Here is an 11421-nt window from a genome sequence, read left to right as displayed (position 1 = left end):
CATAATATTGCATTTTAAGCAAGTTTTCTTGCATTTTGTTTCGTACGAAAAATCATCGAATTTAGCAATATTTTGACGTTTATCATCCCCTTTTCCTTTATTTGATTTAAACAAAATATGATCGAATTAGGCAATATTTTGCCGTTTTTCCACGTTTTTGTGAATTTTCAGTCTATGGGTATTAATTCATTAAATATACGATAAAAATGACGCAAACACATAATTGATTAGATAATAACCTTAAATACTTCATTTTCAATCAACTATTTGTTTCTCGTTAAAATACTGAGAAAGATATTTTAAAGGGGAGAAGTTATGTTTTTATTGCATATATCGACGTTTCAGCCGGAATAGAGCGATTTTCGTGTACATTTTCCATCGGTAATATAAACGGAAAATCAGGAACATTTTAGTTAATACTAATGAAAATACATTGATTTTTATCATTTGTATTTGAAACAACATTGTCATATGTCTTTTCTTGGATCTAAATAATACGAAACTTCGCTCTATGATTTGAAGTTAAAATCCTCAAATATTTTTAAATATTGACTTTTTCATGTTTTTCATGTAGTTTGATATTACGTAAATATATTCATTTTTACCAATATTTCGATTCTATTTCATGTAGTATCACGATATGTGATTTGGCCTTCAAATCTCAGAATTTCGCATAATATTGCATTTTAAGGAAGTTTTCTTGCATTTTGTTTCGTACGAAAAATCATCGAATTTAGCAATATTTTGACGTTTATCATCCCCTTTTCCTTTATGTGACTTAAACAAAATATCATCGAATTAGGCAATATTTTGCCGTTTTCTACGTTTTTGTGAATTTACAGTCTATGGGTATTATTTCATATATATACGATAAAAATGATGCAAACACATAATTGATTAGATAATAACTTAAATACTTCACTTTCAATCATCTATTTGTTTCTCGTTAAAATACTGAGTAAGATATTGAAAAGGGGAGAAGTTCGGTTTTTATTGCATATATCGACGTTTCAGCCGGATTAGAGCGGTTTTACGTGTACATCTTCCCTAGGTAACATAAACGGAAAATCAGGAACATTTTAGTTAATTCTAATGAAAACACATTGATTTTTATCATTTGTATTGGAAACAACATTGTCATATGTCTATTCTTCGATCTAAATAATACGAAACCTCGCTCTATGATTTGAAGTTAAAATCCTCAAATATGGTTAAATATTGACTTTTTTCACTTTTTTCATGTAGTTTGATATTACGTAAATATATTCATTTTTACCAATATTTCGTTACTATTTCATGTCGTATCACGATATGTGATTTGGCCTTCAAATCTCAGAATTTCGCATAATATTGCATTTTAAGCAAGTTTTCTTGCATTTTGTTTCGTACGAAAAATCATCGAATTTAGCAATATTTGGCGTTTATCATCCCCTTTTCCTTTATTTGATTTAAACAAAATATCATCGAATTAGGCAATATTTTGCCGTTTTTCCACGTTTTTGTGAATTTTCAGTCTATGGGTATTAATTCATTATATATACGATAAAAATGACGCAAACACATAATACATTAGATAATAACCTTAAATACTTCATTTTCAATCAACTATTTGTTTCTCGTTAAAATACTGAGTAAGATATTGAAAAGGGGAGAAGTTCTGTTTATATTGCATATATCGACGTTTCAGCCGGAATAGAGCGATTTTCGTGTACATCTTCCATCGGTAATATAAACGGAAAATCAGGAACATTTTAGTTAATACTAATGAAAATACATTGATTTTTATCATTTGTATTGGAAACAACATTGTCATATGTCTTTTCTTGGATCTAAATAATACGAAACCTCGCTCTATGATTTGAAGTTAAAATCCTCAAATATGGTTAAATATTGACTTTTTCACGTTTTTCATGTAGTTTGATATTACGTAAATATATTCATTTTTACCAATATTTCGATTCTATTTCATGTAGTGTCACGATATGTGATTTGGCCTTCAAATCTCAGAATTTCGCATAATATTGCATTTTAAGCAAGTTTTCTTGCATTTTGTTTCGTACGAAAAATCATCGAATTTAGCAATATTTTGACGTTTATCATCCCCTTTTCCTTTATGTGACTTAAACAAAATATCATCGAATTAGGCAATATTTTGCCGTTTTCAACGTTTTTGTGAATTTACAGTCTATGGGTATTAATACATATATATACGATAAAAATGATGGAAACACATAATTGATTTGATAATAACTAAAATACTCATTTTCAATCATCTATTTGTTTCTCGTTAAAACACTGAGTATGATAATGAAAAGGGGAGAAGTGCGGTTTTTATTGCATATATCGACGTTTCAGCCGGATTAGAGCGGTTTTACGTGTACATCTTCCCTCGGTAATATAAACGGAAAATCAGGAACATTTTAGTTAATTCTAATGAAAACACATTGATTTTTATCATTTGTATTGGAAACAACATTGTCATATGTCTTTTCTTGGATCTAAATAATACGAAACCTCGCTCTATGATTTGAAGTTAAAATCCTCAAATATGGTTAAATAGTGACTTTTTCACGCTTTTCATGTAGTTTGATACTACGTAAATATATTCATTTTTACCAATATTTCGATTCTATTTCATGTAGTATCATGATATGTGATTTGGACTTCAATTCTCAGAATTTCTCATAATATTGCATTTTATGCAAGTTTTCTTGCATTTTGTTTCGTACGAAAAATCATCGAATTTAGCAACATTTTGACGTTCATCATCCCCTTTTCCTTTATGTGATTTAAACAAAATATCATCGAATTAGGCAATATTTTGCCGTTTTTCCACGTTTTTGTGAATTTCCAGTCTATGGGTATTAATTTATTATATATACGATAAAAATGACGCAAACACATAATTCATTACATAATAACCTTAAATACTTCATTTTCAATCAACTATTTGTTTCTCGTTAAAATACTGAGTAAGATATTGAAAAGGGGAGAAGTTCTGTTTTTATTGCATATATCGACGTTTCAGCCGGAATAGAGCGATTTTCGTGTACATCTTCCATCGGTAATATAAACGAAAAATCAGGAACATTTTAGTTAATACTAATGAAAAAACATTGATTTTTATCATTTGTATTGGAAACAACATTGTCATATGTCTTTTCTTGGATCTAAATAATACGAAACCTCGCTCTATGATTTGAAGTTAAAATCCTCACATATGGTTATATATTGACTTTTTTCACGTTTTTCATGTAGTTTGATATTACGTAATTATATTCATTTTTACCAATATTTCGATACTATTTCATGTAGTATCACGATATGTGATTTGGCCTTCAAATCTCAGAATTTCGCATAATATTGCATTTTTAGCAAGTTTTCATGCATTTTGTTTCGTCCGAAAAATCATCGAATTTAGCAATATTTTCACGTTTATCATCCGATTTTCCTTTATGTGACATAAACAAAATATCATCGAATTAGGCAATATCTTGCCGTTTTCCACGTTTTTGTGAATTTACAGTCTATGGGTATTAATTCATACATATACGATAAAAATGATATAAACACATAATTGATTAGATAATAACCTTAAATACTTCATTTTCAATCATCTATATGTTTCTCGTTAAAATACTGAGTAAGATATTGAAAAGGGGAGAAGTTCGGTTTTTATTGCATATATCGACGTTTCAGCCGGATTAGAGCGGTTTTACGTGTACATCTTCCCTTGGTAATATAAACGGAAAATCAAGAACATTTTAGTTAATTCTAATGAAAACACAATGATTTTTATCATTTGTATTGGAAACAACATTGTCATATGTCTTTTCTTGGATCTAAATAATACGAAACCTCGCTCTATGATTTGAAGTTAAAATCCTTAAATATGGTTAAATATTGACTTTTTCGCGTTTTTCATGTAGTTTGATATTACGTAAATATATTCATTTTTACCAATATTTCGATACTATTTCATGTAGTATCACGATATGTGATTTGGCCTTCAAATCTCAGAATTTCGCATAATATTGCATTTTAAGCAAGTTTTCTTGCATTTTGTTTCGTACGAAAAATCATCGAATTTAGCAATATTTTGACGTTTATCATCCCCTTTTCCTTTATGTGATTTAAACAAAATATCATCGAATTAGGCAATATTTTGTCGTTTTTCCACGTTTTTGTGAATTTTCAGTCTATGGGTATTATTTCATATATATATACGATAAAAATGGTGCAAACACATAATTGATTAGATAATAACCTTAAATACTTTATTTTCAATCATCTATTTGTTTCTTGTTAAAATACTGAGTAAGATATTGAAAAGGGGAGAAGTTCGGTTTTTATTGCATATATTGACGTTTCAGCCGGATTAGAGCGGTTTTACGTGTACATCTTCCCTCGGTAATATAAACGGAAAATCAGGAACATTTTAGTTAATTCTAATGAAAACATATTGATTTTTATAATTTGTATTGGAAACAACATGGTCATATGTCTTTTCTTGGATCTAAATAATACGAAACCTCTGTATGATTTGAAGTTAAAATCCTCAAATATGGGTAAATAGTGACTTTTTTCACGTTTTTCATGTAGTTTGATACTACGTAAATATATTCATTTTTACCAATATTTCGATTCTATTTAATGTAGTATCACGATATGTGATTTGGCCTTCAAATCTCAGAATTTCGCACAATATTGCATTTTAAGCAAGTTTTCTTGCCTTTTGTTTCGTACGAAAAATCATCGAATTAAGCAATATGTTGACGTTTATCATCCCCTTTTCCTTTGTTTGATTTAAAGAAAATATCATTGAATTAGGCAATATTTTGCCGTTTTCTACGTTTTTGTGAATTTACAGACTATGGGTATTAATTCATATATATACGATAAAAATGATGCAAACACATAATTGTTTAGATAATAACCTTAAATACTTAATTTTCAATCATCTATTTGTTTCTCGTTAAAATACTGAGTAAGATATTGAAAAGAGGAGAAGTTCGGTTTTTATTGCATATATCTACGTTTCAGCCGGATTAGAACGGTTTTACGTGTACATCTTCCCTCGTTAATATAAACGGAAAATCAAGAACATTTTAGTTAATTCTAATGAAAACACATTGATTTTTATCATTTGTATTTGAAACAACATTGTCATATGTCTTTTCTTGGATATAAATAATAGGAAACCTCGCTCTATGTTTTGAAGTTAAAATCCTGAAACATGGTTAAATAGTGACTTTTTTCACGTTTTTCATGTAGTTTGATACTACGTATATATATTCAATTTTACCAATATTTCGATTCTATTTCATGTAGTATCACGATATGTGATTTGGCCTTCAAATTTCAGAATTCCGCACAATATTGCATTTTAAGCAATTTTTCTTGCATTTTGTTTCGTACGAAAAATCATCGAATTTAGCAATATTTTGACGTTTATCATCCCCTTTTCCTTTATTTGATTTAAACAAAATATGATCGAATTAGGCAATATTTTGCCGTTTTTCCACGTTTTTGTGAATTTTCAGTCTATGGGTATTAATTCATTAAATATACGATAAAAATGACGCAAACACATAATTGATTAGATAATAACCTTAAATACTTCATTTTCAATCATCTATTTGTTTCTCGTTAAAATACTGAGTAAGATATTGAAAAGGGGAGAAGTTCGGTTTTTATTGCATATATCGACGTTTCAGCCGGATTAGAGCGGTTTTACGTGTACATCTTCCCTAGGTAACATAAACGGAAAATCAGGAACATTTTAGTTAATTCTAATGAAAACACATTGATTTTTATCATTTGTATTGGAAACAACATTGTCATATGTCTATTCTTGGATCTAAATAATACGAAACCTCGCTCTATGATTTGAAGTTAAAATCCTCAAATATGGTTAAATATTGACTTTTTTCACTTTTTTCATGTAGTTTGATATTACGTAAATATATTCATTTTTACCAATATTTCGATACTAATTCATGTCGTATCACGATATGTGATTTGGCCTTCAAATCTCAGAATTTCGCATAATATTGCATTTTAAGCAAGTTTTCTTGCATTTTGTTTCGTACGAAAAATCATCGAATTTAGCAATATTTTGACGTTTATCATCCCCTTTTCCTTTATTTGATTTAAACAAAATATGATCGAATTAGGCAATATTTTGACGTTTTTCCACGTTTTTGTGAATTTTCAGTCTATGGGTATTAATTCATTAAATATACGATAAAAATGACGCAAACACATAATTGATTAGATAATAACCTTAAATACTTCATTTTCAATCAACTATTTGTTTCTCGTTAAAATACTGAGAAAGATATTTTAAAGGGGAGAAGTTATGTTTTTATTGCATATATCGACGTTTCAGCCGGAATAGAGCGATTTTCGTGTACATTTTCCATCGGTAATATAAACGGAAAATCAGGAACATTTTGGTTAATACTAATGAAAATACATTGATTTTTATCATTTGTATTTGAAACAACATTGTCATATGTCTTTTCTTGGATCTAAATAATACGAAACTTCGCTCTATGATTTGAAGTTAAAATCCTCAAATATGGTTAAATATTGACTTTTTCATGTTTTTCATGTAGTTTGATATTACGTAAATATATTCATTTTTACCAATATTTCGATTCTATTTCATGTAGTATCACGATATGTGATTTGGCCTTCAAATCTCAGAATTTCGCATAATATTGCATTTTAAGGAAGTTTTCTTGCATTTTGTTTCGTACGAAAAATCATCGAATTTAGCAATATTTTGACGTTTATCATCCCCTTTTCCTTTATGTGACTTAAACAAAATATCATCGAATTAGGCAATATTTTGCCGTTTTCTACGTTTTTGTGAATTTACAGTCTATGGGTATTATTTCATATATATACGATAAAAATGATGCAAACACATAATTGATTAGATAATAACTTAAATACTTCATTTTCAATCATCTATTTGTTTCTCGTTAAAATACTGAGTAAGATATTGAAAAGGGGAGAAGTTCGGTTTTTATTGCATATATCGACGTTTCAGCCGGATTAGAGCGGTTTTACGTGTACATCTTCCCTAGGTAACATAAACGGAAAATCAGGAACATTTTAGTTAATTCTAATGAAAACACATTGATTTTTATCATTTGTATTGGAAACAACATTGTCATATGTCTATTCTTGGATCTAAATAATACGAAACCTCGCTCTATGATTTGAAGTTAAAATCCTCAAATATGGTTGAATATTGAGTTTTTTCACTTTTTTCATGTAGTTTGATATTACGTAAATATATTCATTTTTACCAATATTTCGATACTATTTCATGTCGTATCACGATATGTGATTTGGCCTTCAAATCTCAGAATTTCGCATAATATTGCATTTTAAGCAAGTTTTCTTGCATTTTGTTTCGTACGAAAAATCATCGAATTTAGCAATATTTGGCGTTTATCATCCCCTTTTCCTTTATTTGATTTAAACAAAATATCATCGAATTAGGCAATATTTTGCCGTTTTTCCACGTTTTTGTGAATTTTCAGTCTATGGGTATTAATTCATTATATATACGATAAAAATGACTCAAACACATAATACATTAGATAATAACCTTAAATACTTCATTTTCAATCAACTATTTGTTTCTCGTTAAAATACTGAGTAAGATATTGAAAAGGGGAGAAGTTCTGTTTTTATTGCATATATCGACGTTTCAGCCGGAATAGAGCGATTTTCGTGTACATCTTCCATCGGTAATATAAACGGAAAATCAGGAACATTTTAGTTAATACTAATGAAAATACATTGATTTTTATCATTTGTATTGGAAACAACATTGTCATATGTCTTTTCTTGGATCTAATTAATACGAAACCTCGCTCTATGATTTGAAGTTAAAATCCTCAAATATGGTTAAATATTGACTTTTTCACGTTTTTCATGTAGTTTGATATTACGTAAATATATTCATTTTTACCAATATTTCGATTCTATTTCATGTAGTATCACGATATGTGATTTGGCCTTCAAATCTCAGAATTTCGCATAATATTGCATTTTAAGCAAGTTTTCTTGCATTTTGTTTCGTACGAAAAATCATCGAATTTAGCAATATTTTGACGTTTATCATCCCCTTTTCCTTTATGTGACTTAAACAAAATATCATCGAATTAGGCAATATTTTGCCGTTTTCTACGTTTTTGTGAATTTACAGTCTATGGGTATTAATTCATATATATACGATAAAAATGATGGAAACACATAATTGATTTGATAATAACTAAAATACTCATTTTCAATCATCTATTTGTTTCTCGTTAAAACACTGAGTAAGATAATGAAAAGGGGAGAAGTTCGGTTTTTATTGCATATATCGACGTTTCAGCCGGATTAGAGCGGTTTTACGTGTACATCTTCCCTCGGTAATATAAACGGAAAATCAGGAACATTTTAGTTAATTCTAATGAAAACACATTGATTTTTATCATTTGTATTTGAAACAACATTGTCATATGTCTTTTCTTGGATATAAATAATAGGAAACCTCGCTCTATGTTTTGAAGTTAAAATCCTGAAACATGGTTAAATAGTGACTTTTTTCACGTTTTTCATGTAGTTTGATACTACGTATATATATTCATTTTTACCAATATTTCGATTCTATTTCATGTAGTATCACGATATGTGATTTGGCCTTCAAATTTCAGAATTCCGCACAATATTGCATTTTAAGCAATTTTTCTTGCATTTTGTTTCGTACGAAAAATCATCGAATTTAGCAATATTTTGACGTTTATCATCCCCTTTTCCTTTATTTGATTTAAACAAAATATGATCGAATTAGGCAATATTTTGCCGTTTTTCCACGTTTTTGTGAATTTTCAGTCTATGGGTATTAATTCATTAAATATACGATAAAAATGACGCAAACACATAATTGATTAGATAATAACCTTAAATACTTCATTTTCAATCAACTATTTGTTTCTCGTTAAAATACTGAGTAAGATATTTTAAAGGGGAGAAGTTCTGTTTTTATTGCATATATCGACGTTTCAGCCGGAATAGAGCGATTTTCGTGTACATTTTCCATCGATAATATAAACGGAAAATCAGGAACATTTTAGTTAATACTAATGAAAATACATTGATTTTTATCATTTGTATTTGAAACAACATTGTCATATGTCTTTTCTTGGATCTAAATAATACGAAACTTCGCTCTATGATTTGAAGTTAAAATCCTCAAATATGGTTAAATATTGACTTTTTCATGTTTTTCATGTAGTTTGATATTACGTAAATATATTCATTTTTACCAATATTTCGATTCTATTTCATGTAGTATCACGATATGTGATTTGGCCTTCAAATCTCAGAATTTCGCATAATATTGCATTTTAAGGAAGTTTTCTTGCATTTTGTTTCGTACGAAAAATCATCGAATTAAGCAATATTTTGACGTTTATCATCCCCTTTTCCTTTATGTGACTTAAACAAAATATCATCGAATTAGGCAATATTTTGCCGTTTTCTACGTTTTTGTGAATTTATAGTCTATGGGTATTATTTCATATATATACGATAAAAATGATGCAAACACATAATTGATTAGATAATAACTTAAATACTTCATTTTCAATCATCTATTTGTTTCTCGTTAAAATACTGAGTAAGATATTGAAAAGGGGAGAAGTTCGGTTTTTATTGCATATATCGACGTTTCAGCCGGATTAGAGCGGTTTTACGTGTACATCTTCCCTCGTTAATATAAACGGAAAATCAAGAACATTTTAGTTAATTCCAATGAAAACACATTGATTTTTATCATTTGTATTTGAAACAACATTGTCATATGTCTTTTCTTGGATATAAATAATAGGAAACCTCGCTCTATGTTTTGAAGTTAAAATCCTGAAACATGGTTAAATAGTGACTTTTTTCACGTTTTTCATGTAGTTTGATACTACGTATATATATTCATTTTTACCAATATTTCGATTCTATTTCATGTAGTATCACGATATGTGATTTGGCCTTCAAATTTCAGAATTCCGCACAATATTGCATTTTAAGCAATTTTTCTTGCATTTTGTTTCGTACGAAAAATCATCGAATTTAGCAATATTTTGACGTTTATCATCCCCTTTTCCTTTATTTGATTTAAACAAAATATGATCGAATTAGGCAATATTTTGCCGTTTTTCCACGTTTTTGTGAATTTTCAGTCTATGGGTATTAATTCATTAAATATACGATAAAAATGACGCAAACACATAATTGATTAGATAATAACCTTAAATACTTCATTTTCAATCAACTATTTGTTTCTCGTTAAAATACTGAGTAAGATATTTTAAAGGGGAGAAGTTCTGTTTTTATTGCATATATCGACGTTTCAGCCGGAATAGAGCGATTTTCGTGTACATTTTCCATCGGTAATATAAACGGAAAATCAGGAACATTTTAGTTAATACTAATGAAAATACATTGATTTTTATCATTTGTATTTGAAACAACATTGTCATATGTCTTTTCTTGGATCTAAATAATACGAAACTTCGCTCTATGATTTGAAGTTAAAATCCTCAAATATGGTTAAATATTGACTTTTCATGTTTTTCATGTAGTTTGATATTACGTAAATATATTCATTTTTACCAATATTTCGATTCTATTTCATGTAGTATCACGATATGTGATTTGGCCTTCAAATCTCAGAATTTCGCATAATATTGCATTTTAAGGAAGTTTTCTTGCATTTTGTTTCGTACGAAAAATCATCGAATTAAGCAATATTTTGACGTTTATCATCCCCTTTTCCTTTATGTGAGTTAAACAAAATATCATCGAATTTGGCAATATTTTGCCGTTTTCTACGTTTCTGTGAATTTACAGTCTATGGGTATTATTTCATATATATACGATAAAAATGATGCAAACACATAATTGATTAGATAATAACTTAAATACTTCATTTTCAATCATCTATTTGTTTCTCGTTAAAATACTGAGTAAGATATTGAAAAGGGGAGAAGTTCGGTTTTTATTGCATATATCGACGTTTCAGCCGGATTAGAGCGGTTTTACGTGTACATCTTCCCTAGGTAACATAAACGGAAAATCAGGAACATTTTAGTTAATTCTAATGAAAACACATTGATTTTTATCATTTGTATTGGAAACAACATTGTCATATGTCTATTATTGGATCTAAATAATACGAAACCTCGCTCTATGATTTGAAGTTAAAATCCTCAAATATGGTTAAATATTGACTTTTTTCACTTTTTTCATGTAGTTTGATATTACGTAAATATATTCATTTTTACCAATATTTCGATACTAATTCATGTCGTATCACGATATGTGATTTGGCCTTCAAATCTCAGAATTTCGCATAAT

Source organism: Procambarus clarkii, unplaced genomic scaffold (genome assembly GCF_040958095.1).
Source record: "Procambarus clarkii isolate CNS0578487 unplaced genomic scaffold, FALCON_Pclarkii_2.0 HiC_scaffold_392, whole genome shotgun sequence".
Lineage (NCBI taxonomy): Eukaryota > Metazoa > Arthropoda > Malacostraca > Decapoda > Cambaridae > Procambarus > Procambarus clarkii.
Note: the sequence above shows the minus strand (reverse complement) of the source record.